At 43.2% G+C, this 26276-nt stretch overlaps 1 protein-coding gene and 1 long non-coding RNA gene across 33 annotated transcripts in view; one reads left to right on the top strand and one right to left on the bottom strand.

Annotated features, from left to right (window-relative positions):
• Window positions 1-26276, bottom strand: part of DLGAP1 (DLG associated protein 1) — a gene marked incomplete at its 5' end in the record, with an annotated part of 892564 nt that overhangs the window by 89464 nt on the left and 776824 nt on the right. The gene's annotated exons all lie outside the window — the stretch shown is intronic.
• The window catches only part of LOC306642542, a 51674-nt gene continuing 41324 nt past the window's right edge, over window positions 15927-26276 (top strand). For all 6 annotated transcript variants that reach the window (XR_013758575.1, XR_013758576.1, XR_013758577.1 and 3 more), the window contains exon 1: window positions 15927-17921. This is a non-coding gene — a long non-coding RNA (uncharacterized lncRNA). The remainder of the gene's footprint in view (window positions 17922-26276) is intronic.

Here is a 26276-nt window from a genome sequence, read left to right as displayed (position 1 = left end):
TTTTATTTCTCATTAAATTGCTTACGGCCTCATTAAATTGCTGAGGCCCCTGAGTTACCGGGATTACAGGCGACCTCCTACAGGCTAGGCAAGAGCTCCGCTGTGGAACTGCCGCCCCACCCCCTCAGGTAAACCTGTATGTTTTTTAGACTCACTTTTCCAACGTTCTCTGATCTGCCTTTTCTTTCCCCTTACCCTACCCTCTGGCCACAGTTTGACTTCACAGATAGCAAAATAAATGACGTTAGCAATTTTTACCTCGGCCCACTATCATCCATACCAACAGGAGGGCGGCTTCGTGCTAGGTGCAGCTCAGGGTACTAAAGTTTATCTGGAAGGGAACTCTTTTTTCATCAAAACTACCTAGTGCGCACAGTTTGCCAATTCCGTTTTCCCTTTTATTGTTGTTTTTGTACCAGAGATTGAACCCAGAGACACTTAACCATTGAGGCAGATCCCTAGAGTACCCCCCACCCCCGCCTTTTCTCCCCGAAGTTTGAGACTGGCGGGGTTCATTGGCCCACACCTGTAATCCCAGTAGCTCCAGGGGCTGAGGCAGGAGGATTGAGAGTTCAAAGCCCTCCTCAGTGATTTAGCCAGGCCCTAAACAACTTAGCAAGACCCTGTCTCCAAATAAAATATAAAAAAGGGGCTGGGGATGTGGCTAAGTGTCCCTGGGTTCAATCCTCAGTACCAAAAAAAAAAAATTGAGACTCGATCTTGCTAAAATACTTAGGGCCTTCCTAAATTGTTGAGGCTGGCTTTGAATTCTCAATCCTCCTGCCTCAGCCTCCCGAGCTGCTAGGATTACAGGTGTGTGCCACCGCTCCGGGCTCCAATCACATTTTAAAATGCATGTTTTTATACCACAATTCCAACACAAGTGATAACAGATAATCCATGCAACAGACCTTAAATTATAGAATAAAATGGGACTAGGGGTGTAACTCAGTGGTGGAGCTCTTGCCTAGAGTTCACAAGGCCCTTGGTCTGATCCCCAGCACCCCTCAAAAACAAAACCCCACAACCTGATGTGTGGGTGGACAGATAAGACTAGTAAACTGCAGATGTAAATAGTTCAAGAACTAGACATTTGTATGACCTAAGACAAGTACAGCCCTGCCTCCTGATGTGGACTATAGTGTAGTTTTCAAAAGGAATTCTAAAAAAGTTAGGGGAATAAAATCTGATTTTATTTCTTTATTGTTTTTCAATTTTATTTTTCATTTCTGTCATCATAGCTCAAAGATTTAAATAACAACTTTTTTAGAGAAAAAGCAACTCTAAACATTGCAAACCTACTAAAGCAGAGGATGTTCAAACATTCCGTGTGTGGTATGTCAGGGGCTGACCCCACTCATAATCACCACTGCTCAGTTATTGTGGCATCGGTTCCAAATGGACCCCAATAGGTCAAAACTCGGGAGCAGGAATACAGAAAAACTTGAGGGAAGCAAAACTCGTCTGTGGATCGAAATGAGCAATAGAAGATCGGAAAATGGATCACAGGGAAGAGAATAATTTTGATGGCCACTGCTCCAAGGTTCAGGCCATTTGCAATTTCTGATAACCTTGTCAGGTCCCCAGATAAAGGCAAGTCTTGTCACCCTCGGGCACCTGGCTGAGAGGTAATAAAACGGTTGCCTTATCTTCTAAGGGTGGAGTTAAGTCAAACCTCAGCCTGCAGTAATTACAGTACACTGGAATTGCCAGTCCTTTTCCAAAAAAGAGTGGGGGAAGGGAGCGTAGAAAAAGCCGCGAGGCAGGAAATTGTGTTTGTCTCTCTTCTAGGATTTAAAAAAGAAAGCAAGCAGAACAGCAAGAAGTTTTGCAAGGAGCGAGAAAAACAGCCGGGCTAGCCTCCCCTCACCCGGGGTTAACAGGATTGCTGACAGATCTGGCCCACGTGACGGTCAAGAAAAGAGGCTCAAGCTGATGAAAATCCAAGAAATCTTCTTAGGAACCTTCCTTTCTAAATGTAAATGACTGAGTCATTGCTTTGCTAAGGAGGGAAGGAAGTTACAATCACCAAGTGACTCATTCATTGCTGTTAGCTCCGGCAGTTGGATAAAAAGTTTTAGCAAAAGCAGCAACAAATCTGCTTTAAATACTAGCACAGTAAGGGAATTCCTCTCTTTCGGGATGAATGCCATCCACACAAAAGAGCTCCTGTTGACATCTCTTTTACAATCTCCCCCAGGACACAGACAAGACCGTTTCCATAAACCCGGCTCAGAAACACCTATTGTTCAAAATCTTCCTCTAGCAACGGGCTACCACCACTCCCTATGGCTTTGCAAAATAAAAGATTTAGATGGAGAAGGATTGGGACTGGGGAAGCTGTGAAAAGGGGCAGGAAAGAAGTCCCTGTGACCTGATGCTGTCTGAGAGTGTGCAAGAAGAGGAAAGTGCGTGGTATTTCCATTTTTCTAAGTGTCGGAGAAACACCCGTGACTGTTCTGAACCAGTGAATGCGGATTCTAAACTGGATGCCAACTTCGTAAAGAAAGTAACTCCTGCCAACAGGATTGCTAAATGAAAAGCCCAGGCTGAACTTAACCTATGCCCAGCCTTACAAAACCCCTAATAGCAGCCCTAGGAAAGCACAGGTAAGTCTTTGAAATGAGCCGTTTGTTATGTAGAATCGTCTAGCTCAGCTCTCAAGCCCCCTCCGGTCCACTGAGTTCCTCTTCATCATTTCCATGATGTGACTCCCTCTTTTAATAACACTTGAGTATTTTCTGGCATTATATGATACTGCTCTATGGAATATGGATCAAATTAAGGAATATATTTGTGCTTACCAAATAAATAAGTAAATAAAATGAAGGGCATTCTTAAAACGCTCGTTATCTTTACTCTCCTAATAGATGATCAGTTAAGCTTCCCTAGCTCAGTACCTGAACCCTTCAACTCCTTGGGTCTTTCTGTCCTCTCTCGTAAGCCTCTCTGGAATCATTCCCATCCTACGTCCCTTTCTCTGATCCCACTGTGTATCGTCTCCTGTCTGTAGTGTCATGGTAACTTCCTAACTCCAAGTTTCTCCGTCTTCAGAGCTGTGACTTATCAATGAGTCATGACACCGAGGTGAGTCAATCAGCTTCACCATGTAGAAAAGGAAAATAATCAGATCGGAAGTATTCACGTGCATCATGTAGGAAAAGCACTGTTTCATCAGTGTGTGTGCCCAGATCCGTGGACCAAGTGGGCGACAGGAAGAAAGGCAGTTTGTTGGTCCAAATATCTGGAGAAATACCTTTCTCATTGTTCTCACTGGGTTTGCCTTGGCCCTGCTTCCAAACTGCTGGACACACTTAGAGCAAGAGTTGGAGAGGCAGAACAGATCTGTCACTCCAGCTTGCAAGTCTGTCCCCAGGGGAAAGTCTCCCATGCGGGTTTTAGGAGATTCCTGCTCACCTGGTTCCTGCTTTCACCTTTCTGGGCACTTTTTTTAGTTATTCAGTCCACCAAGTTCCCCCGGTGGGTTTCTGCACCCTTTCCCTCTGCAGGGACACTCTCCTTCTCTTTCTCTTTCAAAATCATCTTGGGTGCCATTGCTTCCAGGAAGACCTCCGGATCGCCCTTCTAGATGCCTCTTCTAGTTCCTGCCACGCTGTACTTCACCTGACAGTGCTTGCTCCGCTGTGGTTGTCTTCCCAGTTCCCCAGCACTTTCGGCTCCAAGGGGGCATTCAGTAAATATTTGTGGGTGAGTGTGTATGGAGTGCTCCACGTCCCACACGGTTCACACCTCCACTGCACACCGACTTGAATGGTTAATAGAAAGTATCTTAGCTGGGTGTGGTGGTGCACACCTGTCATCCCAGCAGCTCAGGAGGCTGAGGCAGGAGGATCACAAGTTCGAAGCCAGTCTCAGCCTCTTATCGAGACCCTGTCTCAAAGTAAAAATACGAAAGACTGGGAATGTGGCTCAGTGGTTAAGTAACCCTGGATTCAATCCCTGGTAAAAAGAAGCAAAAAAAAAAAGAGTATCTTATCTCTGTCTCTCAAAACTTTAGTTTTTATTTTACACTTCCCCATCCCCAGTTTATTTGCTTTTCAAATACAACCTAATTAATTTTGAAATTCGCTGAACTCCTCTTGCAAATCAAAATAATAAGACTGGGAGAAAGCTACTAGACCACTTGCTGGTCACTCACCTCTTGTCTCAGATCCTTCATCTGTAAATGGAAAGTCAGAATTCAATGATCTCTGAGATCCCTTCTAAACTAATACTTTGCTCCTCTAACAAATTCTTTCCTTTTTTTTTTTTTTTTCTTTGTGGTACTGGGGATCGAACTCAGGGCCTTGTGCTTGCGAGGCAAGCACTCTACCAGCTGAGCTATCTCCCCAGCCCCAAATTTTCTCCTTTTAAGAATCAGAGAGGTGGGGGCTGGGGTTGTGAGCCTAGCATGTGTGAGGCACTGGGTTCATTTCTCAGCACTACATGTAAATAAATGAATAACATTTTAAATAAATAAAAAGGATCAGAGAAGAGAAGGGACTTTCCTAAGGTCAAATAGTTTTTTAGTGGCAGAAAATTGTTTCCCTTTTTATAGATTTTTTTTAAAGCAAGCAACAAACAAAACCTGAAAAGTTTATCCAGGGAATACTCTCACTGTTGTTTTACCATTAGATGGAGAGATATTCAGATTTATGGATTTATTTTTGTTTTGTTTTGAGACAGTGTCTCATAATTTGAGTAGGCTGGCCTAGAACTATATAGGTGTTATGGTTTGAATGTGAGGTGTCCCCCAAAAGCTCACGTGTAAGACAATGCAAGAAGGTTTGGAGGAGAAATGATTGGGCTATATAGCCTTACCCCAATCCGGGAATTAATCCCTGATGGGATTAACTAAATGGTAACTGGAAGCAGGTGGGGTGTGGCTGGAGGAAGTGGTTCATTGGGGGCGTGGCTTTGGGGTATATATTTTGTGTCCAGAGTGTGGAGACTCTTCCTCTGTTTCCTCATCATCATGTGAGCTGGCCTCACTGAACTGCTAAGGCAAGCTTCAGACTTGTGATCCTCCAGCCTCAACCTCCAGAGTCCCTGGGGTTACAGGTGTGTGCCACTACACCAGGCTCACTCAGTTTTAAAAAAGAAATTTGAGAATGGAGGAAGGAGGGACTGTATAGAGGGAAAAGAGAGGTGAGAGGGATGGGGGGCGGGGAGGAATAATGGAATGAATCAAACATCATTACCCTATGTAAATGTATGATTACGCAAATGGTATGCTGTTACTCCATGTACACACAGAAACAACATGTATCCCATTTGTTTTCAATAAAAATAAATTTAAAAAAAAGCAATTCGAAGTACTGGGGGTGTTGCTCAGTTGTAAAGCACTTGCCTAGCATGCATGAGGCCCTGCACTGCCCTACCCCCACCCCAAAAAAAAAAAAAAAGAAATAAAAAGAATTTTCCAGGTCTTGGCTCCTTGTCCTGGTCATTCCTCAGATCCACAGTGTTCTGAAGTTACCAGCATTTCCCAGTGCCTCTCTTAGGACCAAGGCCCTGATGCCTAGACCAGTAACCACTCTCAGGGAGAAAGCTATAATTCATCAGGATGGCATTTGACTTCAGTTCTTAGAAACCTTCCCCCTTCCTTACCCTGCCAACCACACTGCCAACCACACTACAGAATTCCCTGCTGTTAAGGACAGGCTTTGGTATTATTTATTACGGAGTTTGGGTTTAGATAATCTGCTGTATAAAATAGAAATTCAACATACAGAAATACACTCCTTTTGTGGGGAGTGTATTTTGGTGTCCCACCCCTCAAAAAACAAAACAAAACAAACAAAAACAACAACAAAACCCACACACATATCAAAAAAACAAAACAGAAAAAAAGAATGATTCTGCCAGTTGATTTCCCTTACCTGAAATTCTTGGGACCACAGGTATTTTAGATTATGGAGATTTTTTTTGGATTTTGGAATATTTGCATAGACTTTACCAGTTGAGCATCCCTAATCTGAAAACCCCAAATTCAAAATACACTGAAATCTGAAATGAAAAGATTTAGTTTCTTATTTTCCCCCCTAAAATAATATGCTGTACTCTAGAAGCCAGCACATGGATTTGTTGATTTTTCTGCCTCTAAACTGGCTAGTAATAGTTTGCTGTCGCTGATATAAAATTATGGTAAGAAGAAGTTGAATTTAAAGTGCATTCTTACAGGAAAAGAAAAATTACTGTAACTCTACACAAAATTATGTGCTTAAGGAACCAGTTTTTGTTTTTATTTTGGATTGGGGATTGAACCCAGAGGTGCTTTATCACTGAGCCGCATCCCTAGCCCTTTCAGATTTTTTTGACTGGATCTCTCTTAGTTGCTTAGGGCCTCGCTAAATTGCTGAGGCTGCACTCAAACTTGAGATCCTTCTGCCTCAGACTCCTGAGTTCCTGGGATTGCAGTTGTGTGTCACCATGCCCAGAATGAACCCAGTTTTGACATCAATTAGTGATAGCCCAGTGATGGTATTAGAGATGATTTTTACTTAATTCTGTGGTTCTTTTCTGAATTTTCCAATAAAAAAGATGAACATGAATTCTTTTATTTCTTCCTTTTTTTTTTTTTTTTTTTTTTTTTTGTACAAGGAATTGAACTCAAGGGTGCTTAACTACTTTTAATTTTATTTTTTATTTTGAGACAGAGACTCATAAGGCTGGCTTTGAACTCAGGATCCTCCTGCCTCAGCCTCCTGAGTTGCTGGAATTACAGGCATTTGTCACCAAACCCAGCATATTTTGTGTGTATCGTGCTAGAGATGTACACAAAGAAAATGAGCCACAGGCTAAGCACGAGCTTTACCACTGAGCTGTATCCTCAGCTCCTTAGTTTTCTTTTTCTTCTGTATTTTGTAATCATAAAGTACAGAAATCAGAATAAAAATTAGGTATATTGTTATTTCTTCACTAATGAGATGCCTGACTAAATTATGTAATTTTACTCTTGTCATCTATGTTGCTGTGTATTTTTACTTGTTTTGACCATTTGTTTTTAAGGACACTTTACATGATTACTACATTTAAAAAATAATGAAAAACTCTTAACAATGTTTGATATTTCACTGTCTTAAAGTTTAAGGGACACTCACCATTAAGACACCACCATATAATGACATATAACTCCTTTACAGTCTGACTATAAAATATTGTATTAGCCACTCCTGATGTTTGCACATCTAACTACTCTTCACTTCTTTCTTTTATTTTTAAATTGTTTATACTGAGACAGGGTCTTGCTCAGTTGCTGAGGCCAACCTGGAACTTGCAATCCTCCTGCCTCAGCCTCCTGAATAAGCTGGGATTACAGTTGTACGCCACTGCACCCGAGACTCCTTTTCATTTCTAGAACATAGCATCTTCTTGCATGCCTGTGGCAAATGTTGTTCCTCACAAAGAACTTCCTGTCCTACTAGCTCAAAGCTCTCCAATGAACACTGTTGAGCTTGCCACACAGCATGGCTTTAAAAGGAGGTTGGGCTGGGCTGGAGGTGAGCTCAGTGATAGAGCACTTGCCTAGCACATGTGAGGTCCTAGGTCTGATCCCCAGCATTAATAAGCTCCCCCTAGATTTTTAGATCACACCCTTTGTCCTCCAATCATATTTATGTTCTACTATCATAAAAATACACAGATTTCCCAGTTGCCTTGGATCTTCGTTTCTGACGGCTTCCGTGTCATGTAAAACTTACGTGAAATAAATTCGCATGCTTTTCTCTTGTTAATCTATCTTTGGTTATAAGCCTATCAGTCAAGAGATGGGTGAGGAAAAGATAGTACTGCCAGAGCTGGTGACAATCCTGACCAGCCACTTACAAGCTGCCTGACTTTAGATTATTATATTACACTGTATGTGGGGTGTGGTGTGTGTGTGTGTGTGTGTGTGTGTGTGTGAGCGCGCGCGCGCCTGCACTGGGGATTGAACCCAGGCCCTCACACACCCTAAGCACACACTCAAACACTGAGTTAGTTACCTCTGTAGCCCTTAGAGATTATTAGGTTACTTTACCCTTTGTTTCTTTACCTGTTGTGTTAGGATAACATCACTTATCCCCATCACAATGGGGTGAATGGAGAAATTCTTAGGTCAGGTGACAGTGTGGCACATACCATCTGACATATAGGAAGCTGGCGCTTTTTTTTTTTTTTTCTTTTCTCACTGTATTAACCAAATTCAAATGTTACAATAACCATCTTGTAAACTCCCCAAGGGGATTTTATCTGAAAGGTGTGGGTTCCACACTTCAAAGATGCTCCAGTCTCTACAGTGCAGAGATCTGCACGAATACGCATGAGCGCACTTAAGACACTTTCTTCTTCCCCTTCTCCCATCTTTTTTTTGGTACTGGGGTTTGAACCCAGGGGCATTCACCCATTTAGCTACATTCTCAGCCTTTTTGGTAGTTTTTTTAGAGACAGAGTCTCACTGAGTTGCTTAGGGCCATCCTGAGTTGCTGAGGCTGGCTTTGAACTCACAATGCTGGCTCAGCCTCCGGAGCTGCTGGGATTACAGGTGTGTGCACCACAGTGCCCATCAAGATGCCTTTTCTTTCTTTCCTTTTTAAAAAAAAAAAAATTGTTCTTTTTAGGCATACACGACAGTAGGGTGCATTTTGACATATTATAACTTATTCTGATTAGGGTCCCATTCTTGTGGCTGTACATGACGTGGAGTCTCACTGGTCGTGTACTCATATGTGAACAGAGGAAAGTTCTGTCTGATTCGTTCCACTGTCTTTCCTGTTCCCATCCCTCCTCCCTTCCCTCCATTCCTCTTTGTCTATTCCACTGAACTTCTATTCCCCCTACCCAAGATGCCTTTTCTTAACGGTTGGTATTAAAACTTCACCTTCCTCTGGTCTCCACTCATCTGTCCTCTCTGGAGAGGCCTTCCTTGGCCACCCCCCCCCCCCCCCCATTCCAATGTAGCCAGGAGTCGCTCCTTGGGGATTGTCAGTGGCAAAGTTACTTTACCTCCCCTCCCTGTGCTCTTCCACAAGGTTGTTTCCCTTCCCTAATCCTCTTTCGAGGTTTATATCCCTTCCTTTTGCCCTGTATTTTAAATTCTAAAGAGAAGCCCTACCTTAATTGTTGATGTTAATTGCTAAATAATCTTTCTTTAAATTTACAGAATCCAGAGACTGTGGAGACCTTTGTCACACCCCTCCTTAGTCTTTAGTTCTATGCATCAACTAACACAAAGCATGTTAACTGCTGTAAGGTTTAATTTGCAGAAAAGTAATCTGTCTAAAGAACTATAGGAACTAGCCGCAGGAGGTGGAGGTCCATCTGGATATTCTGGCCATGAAAAGGAGACACACACCCTGCATGATGAAGCCCCTGCCCCAGCTCCCAGCCCTCCTGCCCTGCTTCTCCTTCCCCTCCCTGTTTAAGCCCTTTGCACTGGGCATGGTGGTGCATGGAGTGATCCCAGCTACCTCGGAGGCTAAGGCAGGAGGATAACAAGTTTGAGGCCAGCTTTGGCAACTTAGAGAGATGCTGTCTCAAAATAAAAACTAAAAAGGGCTGAGAATGTAATTCAGTGATAGAGTAGCTTACCCAGCATGTGTAAGGCCCTGGGGTTCAATCCCCAGTACTGTTAAACAACAACAAAGACAAACAAAAACCTTCACAACCTGAGCCCACTAAGATGAGCTTTGAGGTTCATCATGCCTTCTTATTCTCAAGAGCTCGGCCTTTGGATAAACCCAGTGCCTTCCTACCATCTCTCCCTCCCTCTCTCTCTCTCTCTCTCTCTCTCTCTCTCTCTCTCTCTCTCTTTCTCTCTCTCTTTCTCTCTCTTTCTCCCCCTCCTCCCGCGCCCCCCCCCCTCTGGCTGGGACGCACCCAAGCCCTCACTTGTGCTAGGCAAGTGCTCTAACACTGAACAACATCCCTAGGTCTCCCTCCCACCAACCCTCATCTCCCCGGGATTGGCTTTTTTGTTGTTGTTTGGTACTGGGGATCGAACCTAGGGGTGCTTTACCACTGAGCAACATCCCCAGCCCTTTTTCAATTTTTTGTTTTGAGACAGGGTCTCACTAAGTTGCTGACTCTGGCCTTGAACTTGTGATCCTCCTATCTCAGCCTCTCAAATCCCCGGAATTACAGATGAGCACCACCGCACCTGACCAAATATTGGTCTTGAGCGGTGAGCTGCCTGTTCCACTAAAACCAGCCTTGTAGCCTCTACTGATCTGGGGAGAAAATTCAATTGTCCATGATGCTGGGGGTAGGGGTAGCTCAGTGATAGAGAGCTTGCTTGTCATGTACAAAGCCCTGGGTTCGATCCCCAGCAGTGCAGAAAAAGAAAAAAAGAAAAAAAAAAGTGAATATAAAGATCTTTCCTTCCTTCCTTCCTTCCTTCCTTCCTTCCTTCCTTCCTTCCTTCCTTCCTTCCTTCCTTCCCTCCTCCTCCTTCTCCTCCTCCTCTTCCTGGTTCCAGTCTCTGCTTTACTGTACTTAGAAAATTTAGAAATTGCCACAAATTTCTGATACCTTGCAGAATGAATTCCAGTCAGTGGTTTCCAACTTTTCTCATGCTCTGTCATCCTTTAGCTCAGAAAAGACAAAGAAGACAGCCCGAAAACCAAAACCAAAACCTTGCAAGTATGTTGTCTTTTGCTTCCATAGTCAACACTAATGGTTGGGTTTCCAGTCAGAGCAGGTTGGAGGGCACTAGGTGAGTAGGACCAGCTTGCTCTGTTCAAGTTCAGGTGTGCCCTTGAGGATTTATCATTGCAGACCCTCTTCAAGCTCTGCTGCAGCTATCAACCAGAATTCCCATGTTACCATGGTAACAGGTAGGATATTAGCCCTAAGTTTATTCATCACCTTACTAAGACTCTATCAAACTGCATGATATTTAAGCAATTGAATTTTTTTTTTTTTTTTTTTTTTTTTTTTTGGGTGCTGGGGATCGAACCCAGAGCAATTGAATTTTGACTGGATGTGGTGCTGCATGCTTGTAATCCCAGTCACTTGGGAGGCTGAGGCAGGAGGCTCACAAATTCGAGGCCAGCCTCTTCAGTTGAGTGAGGCCCTAAGAAACTTTAGTGAGCTCCTGTCTCAAAATAAAAAAAAATAATAATATTAATAAAAAGAACTGGGAATGTAACTCTATGGTAGAGCACCCCTGGATTCAATCCCCAGTACCACAAAAGAAAACAAAAAGAATGTACGCTTTGGATGCAGACCTTGATTTAAAAGTATGTTACCTGGGGAAGGTTGCTTAAACTTTTTAAGCGTATGGTTTTTACTCTGTAAAATGCAGATAAGAATGAATAACTTCCTTCTAGAGCTGTTGGGAGAATGAAATGAAATAATGTATGGGAAATGATCAGCATAGTATCTGACCCATAATAAATGGGGTCAGTAAATGGTATACAACATAAAGAAGTCTACAAGGGAAATAATTCTCTTTTTTTGTTTTAACAGTCAAGTCTGTCCCTATGATTCTGTGCAGAAGTCACAAGAAAATTTTAATCTGTATATTTCTTCTACATCAAGGTAGTCAAAGAAGGCTATGCCATCTCCATGGCAACTAAATGTATCAGTTATCTTGCATAGTGCCAACTAGGTGGTACTTGACGAAACAGAATTACAGGCCAAGTCTCTCCTGTTTAGTTCATTTGCTAGTGGTGTTTCCAATATATATATATATATATATATATATATGTAAATTCTCATTTCAGGTATCTTTGATTTAATAGTTTCAGTCATAAAAGTTGTTCTGAAACATTGAACATTCATCTGTATTAGGCAGCTTTCCATTGTTGTGACAATATACCCAAAGTAAGCAACTTTAAAAAGAAAAGATTTATTTTGCCTCATGGTTTCAGAGGTTTTGGTTCATGGTTGCTTGGCCCTGTTGTTTCAGGACTGTGGCAGAAAACACATAGCAGAGAGAGCCTCTTCACCTCATGGAGGCTAAGAAGCAAAGAGAGACAGGAAGTGGCCAGAGTCCTAACATCCCCTTCAAGGACACTTCTCCAGTGACCTAAATTCTTTTCACTAGGCTTCCTAAAGATTCCAGTACTACCTCAGGGTTGGTATCCAAGCCTTCAACACATGGACCTGTGTGGGGCATTTAAAATCCAAATTATAGTAGCATCTCATATAATTTTATTTTTAGTTATTCTCCAGATGTTTACTTGAGATAAAAATAAGCAAAACAACCAAAGCTTCTTTGATACATATGTGTATAGAAGTGTGTGTGTATATACATATACGTGTGTGTTCAATGTTTCAGAACTACTTTTATGACTGAAACTATTAAATCAAAGATACCTGAAATGAGAATTTACATATATATGTATATTAGAAACACCACTAGCAAACGAACTAAACAGGAGAGACTTGGCCTATAATTTTATTTGTTTCATCAAGTACCACCTAGTTGGCACTAGGCAAGATAACTGATACATTTAGTTGCCATGGAGATGGCATAGCCTTCTTTGACTACCTTGATGTAGAAGAAATATACAGATTAAAATTTTCTAAATTCAGGGCCCCATGTCTGCTACTAAGCAAAAGCTCTACCACTGAGCCACACTTCTTACTCTGAAGATATTTTGAAGTCTGTCACTTTTCTACTGATAATAGAAGAAGGATAAGATTAGGAAGTATGTGTGAAGGATTATGGAAAACAATATCCCTGCAAGATAGCCCCCCCTGAAGAAAAACGGAGAGAAGTGTGGCTCTGGAGGAGGAAGGGGAAACTAGCCAAGGAACAATGGGCCCTGGGGGCCCTAAACCATGACCCTCCCCCATGACTAACTAGTCCTAATGGGAAGCACAGCAAATACCAATGGGCAAGATTTGAATACTCACCCCACTGGGTCTGGACTCTTATCTCCCTAGACAACAATGAGTTTCAACCTTTTTGCAACTACCCTCCTAAATTAAAGTTTTAACCTGTTCAACTAGCCCCTGACGGTCAAAACTGCATGTAAGGTGGCTTCCAATGATTCCATCATTGCACCCTATAAAACCAAATCCTCTCTGTAACTGGGGACCATTTTCCCATCTGGAAAATGGGTCCCAAAGGTGCTGGAGTCCGCGAAGGAATAAAGGCTTCTCTGAATCTGTTGAGGTCTCCTTCCTGTCCTTTTGTCTTACAATGTTAGTAAAAATGTTTGAGTTTGAGTACAATACCAATAGCACGTCTCTAAGTTGCCAAGAGGCTGGCCTCAAACTTGAGATCCCCCTGTCTCAGTCTCCTGCGTGGCTGGGATTCCGTGTGCTGATTGCTGTTGTTTTCAGGCACTAAGTTTGGGGGTGTGGTTTTTTTTGTCTTTTTTTTTTTTTTTTTTTTACATAAAGATAAATAGAACAATGTTCTAAAACTAGTGAGCAGTAGGTTCAAACCTAACCTGACCTGACTCCAACGAATTCTTCTAATTCATGATTGTCTTCCAGAGTCTTCTTTAAAAAAAAAAAATTATGAAAATATACATAATATAAAATTTACCACACATTAACCATTTGTTAGTGTCCACTTCTGCAGTATTACCTATGTTTGGATTATTGTAGGATCGCCATCCATCTCCAGAAACTTTGTCACTGCAAAACTGAAACTTTGTATCCATTAAAAACCAACTCCCAGGGCGGGGTCTGGTATAGCACAGGCTTAGCATGAGCAAGGCTCTAGGTCGGATCCCTAATACGGAAAAAAGTGAAAAAGAAAAACAACTCCTCCTTCTTTTGTCCCTGGAGCCTCTGGCAACTACCATTCTTCTTTCAGTCCCTATGAATTTTTTTTTGGTACTGGGGATTGAACTCAGGGGCACTTAACCACTGAGCCACATCCCCACCCCCTTTTAAATATTTTATTTATAGACAGGGTCTTGCAGAGTTGCTAGGGTCTCATCAAGTTGCTGAGGCTGGCTTTGAACTCTCGATCCTCCTGTTCAACCTCCCGAGAATCCCTATGAATTTAACTAGTCTTAGGTTTCTTATATAATCGGAATCATAAAACATTCGTCTTTCCTTGTGACTGGGTTATTTGACTTCACGTATACACACGATATATACTAATGAATAATGTTCCTTTATTCATTTATATATAAGTTCATTAATCAGTTATATATATTTAGTTATTTATTTAATCCAGGTCCCACTATGTCAAAAATGCAACATGCCCAGGGCAGGGCAGAGAAGAAAGGAAGCAGTTCTTCTAACAGCCACAGCTCAGTGTCCAGCCTCTGCAGGGATCTGGAGAGGCCGAAACCCATGAATCAAGAATGAGATAAGGCTGTGTGGTTTGTTTCAAGTCGTGGGCCGTTTACTTCCCTATCAGAGCCATGCCCGGAGAGTGATATCATTTCCATCACTCAGCCCTTTTAAAGAGCATCAAATACAAACACACCGTCCTCTCTTTTATTTCCTCTGTGTCCAGAGTGTGTACTGACTGGGTGCAACTTCTGGGACCAGCTGTGAATTACATATCAAACAAAAAACCGGCAGGAAGTTGGCTCCGGGGATAGTGAGCCTTAGATGCTGTTTGCTTGCCCTGACCAGGAGAGAGCCTACGGTGGTTTCTTTGACTTTCTCTGCCTTCCTTCCAGCCTAAGGGCCATATGAAAAGGCAGTTCTGGGGCGTGGGGCACACTTTCAATAGCTGGGCTCTCCTCTCCTCACATTCACCCCTATTGTGCCTAGACTACCTGCTACACCTGGAAAGAATGGAGGTGACCCTTTTTAATCTCCCGGGGTCCTACCACACTGCCATGGGCTGGATTTTGTCCTGCCTAAATCACATGTTGAAGTCCTAACCTAACTCTTACCTTGGAAGGTAACCATACTTAGAGATGGACTCTAAAGAGACGGTCAAGTTAGAATGAGTTCATTAGGGTGGGCCCTAATCCAGAATGACTGGTGTCCTTAGAAGAGATCTGGTGACTCAGGAGGCCGAGGCAGGAGGATCCTGAGTTCAGCCTCAGCAAAAGCGAGGTGTTATACCACCGTCCCTCCACACACACACACAAAAGAAGAGATCCGGATGGGCATGTGCAGGTTCAGGGAGACAGTGAGCAGACAGCCGTCTACAAGCTGAGAGGCTGCCACACCATGATCTTGGAGGCAGCCTCCGGAGTGAGAATAGGCGATCTTGTTGTCGAAGCCATCCCATCTGTGGTGCTTCGTCACAGACCCAGACACCTATCAATGGAAAATGCACATCCCGGATGTTGGACTTCAGCCCAGAAAAGTTTTGAGAGTAACAACCAGAAATATCAAAAGGCAAAAATCTAGTGTTTGGGGGAAGATCCTTTTATTTTTCCTGCATTTTTTCTGGCAGGTTGGGAGGACTGCTGGTGGCTGAGCTGGGGTGAGCGCTGACCTTCATCAGGTCTAGTGCAGGCAGCCAAGGCTAGGACTCGGAATGCCCAGAGAGCAGTAGGGAGACTTAGGAGGTGTCTGGGGCGTGGTCGAGAGACACTGCATAGCCGGGCACAGTGGTCCACACCTGTAATCCCTGCAGCTTGGAAGGCTGAGGCAGGAGGATCTCGAGTTCAAAGCCAGGCTTAGCCACTTAGTGAGACCCTAAACAACTTAGTGAGACCCCATTTCAAAATAAAAAATAAAAAGGGCTGGGGATGTGACTCAGAGGTTAAGCACCCCTGGATCTAATTCCTGGTACCAGGAAAAAAAAAAAAAAAAGCACTTCATTAATCCCTCTCCTCTTCTCCAGGCTGCCCCTCTTTGACCTGTTACCCTGGCCCCTCCTGCAACACTGCTTTGTTATCCAGGAACTCAAAGGAAAAGAGAAGCTTGCACTTCCCTTCTGATGTAGCATTGTGCAGATCCTGATGCTGTTTTGGGTTTTCTTATTGGGCAGGTGTGTGTGGGGGGTTGATATGGGTTGAAGAGGCAGCTGCTGGAGTCTAAGCAGGGGGTTGAATGAGTGGGTGACAGGCAGAATAGTGGCCCCTAAAGATGGTGACATCCTAATCTGTGCCTGTGTTACCTCACATGACCAGGGGGACTTTGCTTGATGTGATTAAGAATCTTCAATGGAAAGGTCATCCCTGATTATGTCAGTGGGGTCAGTGACGTCACAAGGGTACTTCTAAAAGGAGGCTGGAGGTTCAGAGACAAAAAGATGTTGGAAGCAGGGTGTGGTGGGGCGACTGGAAGGTCCACCCTACTGCTGGCTTAGAATGCAGGTAGCTTCTAGAAGCTGGGAATGGCAGGGAAATGGATTCTCCCACTAGAACCTCCATTAAAAGAACACAACCCTGCTGACTCATTTTTCAACTTCTGAACCCCAGAACTCTAAGTTATTTAAAGTCACTAAGTTCATGGAATTTGTCACAGTAGCCATAGGAAACCAAAACAGGATCAAAATCCTTGGGAACAGCTGCATTTGCATTTAAATAGGCAATAATCAGAGCCCAGAAATCAAAACAAAATGAAACAAATGAACAAAAAAAGAGACAAAGCTTCCATCCCTTAAAACGGGGTGCTCAAAGGGTGTTCTCCCTGCCACCGGTGCCAGCAACACCTGGGAACTTGTGGGTCAAATTCTCTCGCGCACAACCCCCCCCCGCTCCACTTGCACTGTGGGATCACAAACTCTGGCAACGGGTCCCACCAACAGGCCCTCACCATGGTTCTGCTGCTCACTAAGGTTCCCTGTAGAAATATCTGAATGGGGCTGCTTCTTGGTGGATGGAGGGTACCTGTGGACCCTGTGTGTGCGTGTGTGTGTGTGTGTGTGTGTGTGTTGGGTGCATCTGTTCCCACAATTAACATTGATTATTTCAGAACTTAAGCTTGGGCTGGAATCTTGGAAAGATGGGCAAAGTCATTCTCCCAAAGAAGGACTCCATGGGAGGAGGAAGAGCCCAGAATTCAGGTTCCATGTGCTCACAGTCCCTGCTGTCTTCACCCAGGCCGGCCAGTGTGAATCACAGTAGAACCTGATGACACAGTGGATCTGGTAACAGCCCTCGGCTATCCCCTACCTGTCCCTGCCCCTGTCCTCTCAACTTTCCCCTCTCCCTGTTTGCCTTGAGGCAATCCTAAACTGGCTAGGTGGAAAGATAAAGTACTCACTTTCAAAACACCCCTGAGGTCATCCCTTCCAGCTGCATTGCACAGGTTGAAATCACACAGACATTAATTCCTGGATCTGTCTCTTATTAGCTGGGTGATCTTGGGTGCTTAGTTTGAGTCCCTGTGTCTTCATCTGTAGAATGGGTATGCGGAAAACATGCCGATAGAGGCATTGGAGGACCAAATGAGGCCAAGTACGTCAAAGTCCTTTTGTCAAAGGCCCAGAACAAAGGAAAAGCTTGATACTATTGTTATGAGTGTGATTAATGTTGTGAATTATAATCACTATCTATTAGTATTTGTATGAGCCCTATTTTCAGGCTTTATACATCATACATGTAATATATGTGCATATAATACATATGTACGTATTATGTATGTAGTACACACAAGTTCAAGTTCACCTACATAAGGGATTCAATCTTTTTATTGTTGTTGATGGGGGTGGTCGGGATTGAACCCAGGTCCTTACACATGCTAGGCCAGGGCTCTCCCACTGAGCTATGCCCACAGCCCTGGAGAGTCTTCTTTTCAGGAGCTTTGAAGAACCTGGCATGCAGGAGGCCCTGACTTGGATCCCAGAAGGGGAGGGCGAGGCGTCCTGGAGACTTAAGGTGTTCCTCTGGGCTCCTGCTAATGACCCTTCTGCAGGCGGAGGCCAGCTTGGGGACCTGGAGGCCTCTCAGCCCAGCTGCTCGGGTTGCTCACTGCCTGCATTCCTCCGACTGGTTCCGACGGGTCTGGTACTTTTCCTCCCTCCTCTTGGGCAGGGCCTCCTTATCACTCAGACAGCTGCTGCCACATTCCACTGCTCCAGAAGCGGAAGTAAGGCACATTCAGGACGTTTCTGGGTGAGTGACAGCATTTGATATGAGATTAACAAAATGCCAGTGTTGGGGGAAAACCAGCTTTCCCCTGAGTCACCTCTGTCCCGCCTCTCTCAGGACACAGACACGGAGCCCAGTGATTGCTGGCCTGTGTGATCCGAGCATGTCAGCCTCTGGCTGTGGGACCGCAGGCCCTTGTGACCTGTGCTCGGAGCATTGAGAGTGTAGATCTGACGCTGCTGCTGAGGGAGCCTGCGGCCCGTGGCCACAGGGTCCTTGCCATGCCTGCGGCTGGGCGTGTGTGGGTGTCTCCGCCTGCCACCCTGGGTCTCCTGCTGGAGATGAGGCATTACTGCAGTTGCCGGGGAAAGTGGCAGGGTTTGTCCTCAGCTATCACGTGGGACGGAGTGGGAGCATTCCAGGAAGCCAGAGGGCTGGGCAGCCTCTGGATTTCCAGCTGACAGCTGGGCCGGCAGGCGCCTCCTTTCTGCTGTGTCATTTCTCTGAGCTGTGGGGCACTTTTGTAGCCGACTCACCACTTGAATCCCACAGGTTTTCCGACTTAGCCTTCTCACAAGGGAAGAGCCTATTTCTTTTTCTCTACAGAGTGTAGCTTGTTAATCCTCTAAGACCCAAGTTTTCAATTCCACATAGGATGAAGGAACATAATGGGTTTGGGGAACTCTATCATGTCCCCAAAAAGTCACTATATAGGAAAAAGAAACTAACAGAATACCTTGCCTTTTTTCTTTCTTCCTTTTTTTTTCTTTGGTACTGGGGATTGAACTCAGGGGCACTCGGCCATGGAGCCACATCCCCAGCCCTATTTTGTATTTTCTTTAGAGACAGATTCTCACTGAGTTGCTTAGCGCCTCGCCATTGCTGAGGCTGGCTTTGAACTCTCGATCCTCCTGCCTCAGCCTCCTGAGCTGCTGGGATTACAGGCCTCCACCACTGCCTGCAGCTCCTGTTCTCTTTTTAATTCAAATTTGTTCTGTTTATTCTGTTCAGCTATATAAGGAAGGTTGGGGCATAATATTATGTCTCAACGGTACCTCAAGAGAAAAATCTCCCAAATGCCAAGAAGCAGATCACAAAGGTGCACACCCAGAAGCTTTCTTGGTATGCTCCTTCTCCCTATCCTTAAAAAAGAAAGTCTCCCCAACACAGAAGACACAAAAGGGAAAAACCAAAGCCAAGAGTCCTTGAATCTGCCTGAGCACTTACCTCAAGCATCTTCCACTCACCTCCCCAGAGTCCATAGTGGTGATTTGTACCCCACACTTATCTAAGGAGAGGAGATGGCTCACCAGGTGTCACCTGTAATCCCAGAAAGGGAGGCTGAGGCAGGAGGATTGAAAGTTTGAGGCCAGCCTCAGCAATTTAGTGAGATGGTCCTTTGTTCCTATCTCCCAAGCTTCACATTCTACACTTCACAGACATCTAGCTCCAGACATCTTATGCCTACTGATCTTATGACTTCCACATTCCACTTCTATTCAGGTCAAACTGTGGAAAGAATGGGCACACTCCCCTGTTTGTGTAGGTGGCCAAGACCTATGTGCTGTTGAACAGGCACTTTCCGTCATCATACCCCATTAGACGTTTTATGTGTGTTTGGGGGGAGGCGGTGGGTAATGGTGGGGACAAGAGGCCTTTTCAGGATAAAGTCATTGCACAGGATGCAGGGGCTGCTTCCTATGTGTCAAGTTCCTCAAGACAGCGCCACTCAAACAGTGCCCAAATGAAAAAAACAATCATAGGCTAAATTAGTAAATTATTTTCCAGGAGATGAGATTCTGGGCAACATCAAGCAATTCACATTGAAAAATAGTTTGCTTTAATTTAAGCCAATTAAACCAAAAGCACAAATTTTAATTCTGAGGGACAGAAAGTGGATTTGGGGTTGCTGGGGTTTAGGGTTGGGAGCAGAGAGTGACTGCCAATTGGGGAGATAAGAATGTCTGACTGTCGGTTGTGACGTTAATTGTGCAACTCTGTGAATGTGCTGAATAGCTTTGGGTGGGCCGGGCACGGTGGTGCGTACCTGGGGTCCCAGCTGCTCAGAAGGCAGAGGCAGGAACACAGGCAATTCGAGGTCAGTGTTGGCAACTTAGCAAGACCCTGTCTCAGCGTTAAAACAACAACAACAAAGGGCTGGGGATGAGGCTTAGTGGCAAAGCACGCCCGGTTTCATCCCTGGATTCAAAAAATTAAATAAATAAATAAATAAATAAAATAAAAACTCGTTTAATTGTATGTTTTGGGTTAATTTTATGATATGTGATTTCTTTTTTTTTTTAACTTCGGATTTTTATTTACTTATTTATTTTATAGCAATTTTTAAATTTGTTCTAATTGGTTCTACCTGACAGTAGAATGCATTTTGACACTTCGTACACTAATGGACCATAACTTCTCACTCCTCTGGCTATACATGGTGCTGAGTCACACCGGCAGCGTGATCATCCATGCACGTAAGGATGTATGTGAATTCTATCTCAATAACATTAAAATTTTAACTCAAAAAGAATGATGTGATCTCACAAAAAAAAAATACCTCTAATATTTCATTAACACTAGTAGCTTTGTGTGTGGTGGGGGTGGGTACTTGGGATTGAACCTAGGGATATTTCACCACTGAGCCAAATTTTTGAGACTGGGTCTCACTAAGTTGCCAAGGCTGGCCTCAAATTTCACCATCCTCTTGCCTCAGCCTCTTGAGCAGCTGGGATTACAGGTCTGTGCTGTTATGCTTGATGGTACTAGTAATTTTTTATTGATTGCTTCTAGTGTGTCATTGCTAACACTTTAACAGGCTCTTGAGAAGAACATATTAGAGATATTATAGAACTTCAGAGCCCAGGAAAGACACTGATTGGCTCCGAAGCAGACAAACACAGCAAGTAAATTTCAGTCCAATGTTTTTATTATTTTTTAAAATTTTTAATTAATTAATTTATTATTATTGAATCCAGTGGTGCTTAACCACTGAGCCACATCCCCAGCCCTTTTTATTTTTTATTTAGCAAGAGGACCTTGCTAAGTTGCTTAGGGCCTCACTACATTGCTGAGGCTAGCTCTGAACTTGAGATCCTCCTGCCTCAGCCTCCTGAGCCCTGGGATTGGAAGGGTGCGCCACCACCACGCCCTCTGAGGTGTTTTTATATTTTTTTGACACCCCGTCCCCCAATACAAATCCATGGTGTAGAAGGAAGCGCTACAGCACCCCCTCCTTCCTCGTTGCCTGCCTCTCTGGTATTTCCCCATATCGTACCATCCGAAACAACATTATCGTTGATTCTTCAACAGAATTGGAATTTTGAGGAAGGAGAGAGTGAAAAGGGTGTGGGTGTTGTAATTTGGAAAAGCTCTGGGGCATTTTGCTCTGGTGTGAATGTGGTGCATCCTCTCCTAAAGGCATGCTGAATGGGAGACCCAGTGTTAGGGTGTGGAGAGGAGGACGGACCTTAATGGGTGACTGGTCATTAGGAGGGATTGATGTAGTTCTTCATACTTTTTTTGGGGGGAGGTGTGCTGGGGCTTGAACCCAGGGCCTTGTGCGTGCCAGGCAAGCACTCTACCAACTGAGCTATATCCCCAGCCCCCTTGATGTAGTTCTTGATGGTCTAGATTAATTACCTTGAGAGGGGGGTTCCTTAGAAAGGGAGGTTGCCCTTGGGTTTGCTCCCCTCTACACACACACCTGCCTGTCCTTCTGCTTTACTACCATGGTATAGCATAGCACGAGACCTCTGGCAGATGCACTTGGCCTGATCTTGGACTTCTGACCTCCAGAAACAAGGATTAAATAAACTTCTTTTCTTTTGAAATTACCTAGTCTCAGGCAGGTTAAGCAATAGAAATTGAACTAAGGTAACATTCCTTCTCTCTCTCTTTTTTTTTCCCCCGGTGCTGGGGATTGAACCCAGGGCCTTGTGCGTGCCAGGCGAGCACTCTACCAACTGAGCTAGATCCCTAGTCCCAACATTCCTTCTCTTCCTTCTCTTTTTCTGAAACATTCTTTTTTTTTTTCTTTTTTCTTTTTTCTTTTTTCTTTTTCTTCTTTTGATACTGGGAGTTGAACCCAGGACACTCTACCCCTCAACTATTCCCCCAGTCATGTTTATTTTATTTTTAGACAGGGTCTTGCTAAGTTTCCCAGGCTGGCCTCAAACCTGTGGTCCTCTTGCCTCAGACTCCCAATTTGCTGGAATCTGTGAAATATTCTTAAAGAATGCGAAATGTAGCTACCTCACACGCCAAGATGCAAAATGCTATCAGCACCCCCAGAAAACCCAGCCCCTGCTGTGAACTGGAGAGGGATCCCTGAAGGCTTGGTCACCAGCCTGTGCTGCTAATGGGAGGTAGAACCTTGAAGAGGTGAGGCCTAGTGGGCAGAAGTCAGATCAGTGGGATCTTGCCTTTGAAGGGGATATCGGGACCACAGCCTTTTCCTTTCTGGAAAGCCAGGAGGTGAGTAGCTTCCTCCATCATATGTTCCCCACCCTCACATTCTGCCTTTTCATAGGCTGGAAGATAGTGGGGTCCAGCTATGATGGACAGAAACCTTGGAAACCATTAGCCAAAATAAAACTTTCCTACTTATAACTTGATTAACCTCAGTTATTTTGTCACAGTAATGGAAAGCTGACTAGCACCCCCTACATCTGTACCCCATGATAACTTCTCCCCAGCCCAGTCGTAATGTTTGCCATTATTTCCTTGATGTTCAAAAAATTAGTTTTGACATTTCTGCATACATTCCTAAACAATATAGCTTACTTACACTTGTTGAAGCTTATATAAACAGACTATATATATTCATGTTTTGTTTCTTTTACTTAATGTTGTGGGTAGATTCATTTATACTGTTAATAGGCCTATTTTTATTACCACATGTAAACACCAAAATTTTATTGTATAGAAATAATACAATAAAGATACATTTAACTATAGATGTCTACTTAAGTTTCTTTTTCTTTCTTTTTTTTGAGGGGAGGCATTGGGGATTGAATCCAGGGGTGACTAACTACTGAGCCACATCCCAGCCCTTTTTATTTTGAGGTAAGGTCTTGCTAAGTTGCTGAGGCTGGCTTTGAACTTGTGATCCTCCTGCCTCAGCTTCCTGAGCCACTAGGATTACAGGCGTGCGCCATCATGCCTGGCTATATTTAAGTTCTTAAATAAAAATTATAGGAGGTCATTGTTTTGGTTTAAGATCCTGCACTATGTCCCAACAGACCAGTCTAAAAATCAAAGGAGTGACACTGTAGTTCCACATCAAGGTAAAGCATCTATTTATCTGACCTTTTAAGAAAGCAGGTTTAAGCCGGGCACAGTGGCACACACCTGTCATCCTAGCGGCTCAGGAGGCAGAGGCAGGAGGATCACAAGTTCAAAGCCAACCTCAGCAAAACTGAGGTACTAAGCAACTCAGAAAGAACCTGTCTCTGAATAAAATACAAAATAGGGCTGGGGATGTGGCTCAGTGGTTGAGAGGCCCTAAGTTCAATCCCCTGTACCAAAAAAAAAAAAAAAAAAAAAAAAAAAAAGTAATCAGGCTTAGAAAGGTAACAGACAAATTTCCCAAACAGGCAGGTTTAATTGGCTGGCATCATAATGAAACTCCCTTTGCCTTACTTTTTCTATTGTTCTGTCTTCCTATCTTGTCCTTAAAAGAAAAGTAAGTCTAAAATACCAGTTTTTTGTATTTGCTTTCTTTAACTTTTTTTTTTTTTTTTTTTTTTTTTAGTGCTGGGGATTGAACCCACGGCCTTATACATGCAAGGTAAGCACTCTACCAACTGAGTTATATCCCCAGCCCTCTTTAACCCTTTTATGTTAGGTAGGAGTGTTCTTGGCTCTTGCTCATAGGAACACTTATTCTGCTAAGAGGAATGAAGTATTGCTTGCCCTTAGAATAAAAATAAAGTCAATTAAAAGCTGAGCATGGTGGTGTACACCTGTCATCTAGCTCTTGGGGAGGCTGAGGCAGGAGGATCACAAGTTCGAGGCCAGCCTGGACAACTCAGTGAGATCCCGTCTCAAAATTTAAAAGGGCTGGGGGTGGAGCTCAGTGATTTAGCATCCTTGAGTTCAGTTCAATCCCCAGTACTGAAAACAAAAACAACCTCCCCAATCCAAACCCCAAACAACAATAAAACAAAAAAACAAGCCAATTAACAGCTTTGAAATAAACTTCAATTTAGTCCTGGTTGTTTCCAGCCTTGGGATATTGAAACAATGCCATCATCATCATTATTGTCCATGCATTCAGGCACACAAGAAAAAGGGATTTTTCTATGGAATTTCTGGATTGCAGGATGTGAGTTTCTTCATAATGCCAAATAATTTTTTTGAAAATGCTCGTATCAGACCAAGGCCCCAGCTAGCTCACTGTCGGGCTAGCTGGTCTCTGTCTCCTGGCACCTTGTTACTGTGTCCCCTGGAGGGGATGACTGCTGTGTCCTTATGAGGCAGAAAGATCTAAGTGGAAGTGGGCCTACCTAGTGCCCTCCACCCTTTCGTAAGGGCACTAATCCGATTCATGAGGGCGGGGCCCTTGCGACTTACTCATTTCCTAAAAGACTCACTTAATAGCATTGCATTGTCAAATAAGTTTCAACACATGAATTTTGGAGGACCATTCAGACCATAGTACTATGCAATTCACATTTGAAGTGCAAAATTCAATGTTTTAAAGTATATTCACAGATCTGTGCAACCATCACCCTGATCAATTTTTTATCATCCCCAAAGAAATATTTTATCACCTCCAAAAGATAACTTGTACTCATTAGCAGTCATTCCCCATTCTTTGCTCCTCAGCCTTAGGCAACCACTTATCTACTTTCTGTGTCTACAGATTTGCCAATGCTGAATATTTCATATATAAATGGAATCATATAATATGTGGTCCTTTTTTTTTTCACTTAGTATAATGGTTTTAAGGTTTATCCATGTTGTCTTGTGTATTGATGCTTTATTACTTTTTATTGCTGAATAATATTCCATTATATGGATATAACACAAATAATTCATTGTTCAGTTAATAAACACCTGTATTGTTTCCATTTTGGCTATTATGAAAAGTGCTGCTATGAACACTTATACAAATTTTTGTTTGTAGACTTAGAGTGGAAGTTCTGGGATCATCTGTGTATTTAACTTCCTTGAGAAATTGCCAGTTTTCCAAAGTGGCTGCACCATTTTATAATCCCATCAGCAATGTATGAGGTTTCTAATTTCTCCATATCTTTGTCAAAACTTCTTATTATCTGTTTTCTTTTTTAAACTACAGCTGTTCTAGTGAGTGTGAGTGGCATCCTGTTGTGGTTTTGGTTTGTATTTTCCCAATGACTAGTGATGTTTAACATCTTTTATATGCTTATTGGTTATTTGTATATCTTTCCATTCTTTCCTTTTTTATTTTTTGAGAAGTGTCTATTAAGATCCTTTTGTCATTAAAAAAAAAAAAAGAAAATGCTTGTATCAATTTATATTCATATTATTCTACCTCTTTCTCAACTTTTTTTTGGAGGGGAGAGATAGGTACTAGGAATTGAACCCAGGGTGCTTAACCACTGAGCTACATTCCCCGCCCATTTTATTTTTTATTTTGAGACAGGGTCTTGCTAAATTGCTTAGGGCTAGTCTTGAACTTGGCGATCTTCCTGCCCCAGCCTCCCAAAGTTGAGAGCCCTTTCTCAACTTTGATGTTGTCATACTTCAGAATTTTTGCTACCTGGTAAGTATATAATGGTATCTTATTGTGATTTTTAACTTATTTAATTTGAATTACTAATGGGATGAGCACTTTTTTTTTTTTTTTTTTTTTTTACAGTTTTGGACATTTTAATTTCCTCTTTTGTGAAGGACAAAGTTTGAACATAAAGAGTCAACTGTGGCACTCTTTTTCTTTATTTTTAATGTTTCTTGAATTTTATTTCAGAAATCTTTCCGTGCCCTATATCATTTTTGGAAGCCTTATTGTTTGGCTTTTCATATTTGGGTCTTAAATTCAACTAGAATTGATTAGGCGGGAGAGCGTACAAGGTTATGATAGTTAACTTTATGTGTCTACTTGACTGGGCCAGGTGGCTGGCGCCCAGACATTTGGTCAACCATTCTGGATGTGTCTTTGAGGTGTTTCTGAAAGAGAGTAACATTTGAATCAGTAGACTGAATAAAGCAGACCACCCTCCTTAATGTGAGTGGGTTTCTTTCAACTAGTTGAGCACCTGAATAGAACAAAAGGGCCAGGTCTGAGGGAACTCTGAATGACCGGTTGAGGTAGGACATCCATTCTCTGGTCTCAGACTCAACCTGAAGCATTTGCTCTTGTTGGGTCTTGAGCCTAAAGGCCAGCAGACTGAA

The sequence above is a fragment of the Sciurus vulgaris genome (assembly GCF_902686455.1).
Source record: "Sciurus vulgaris genome assembly, chromosome: 13".
Taxonomy (NCBI): domain Eukaryota; kingdom Metazoa; phylum Chordata; class Mammalia; order Rodentia; family Sciuridae; genus Sciurus; species Sciurus vulgaris.
The sequence above is the reverse complement of the archived record's forward strand: the minus strand, read 5'-3'. Positions and strand labels throughout refer to the sequence as shown.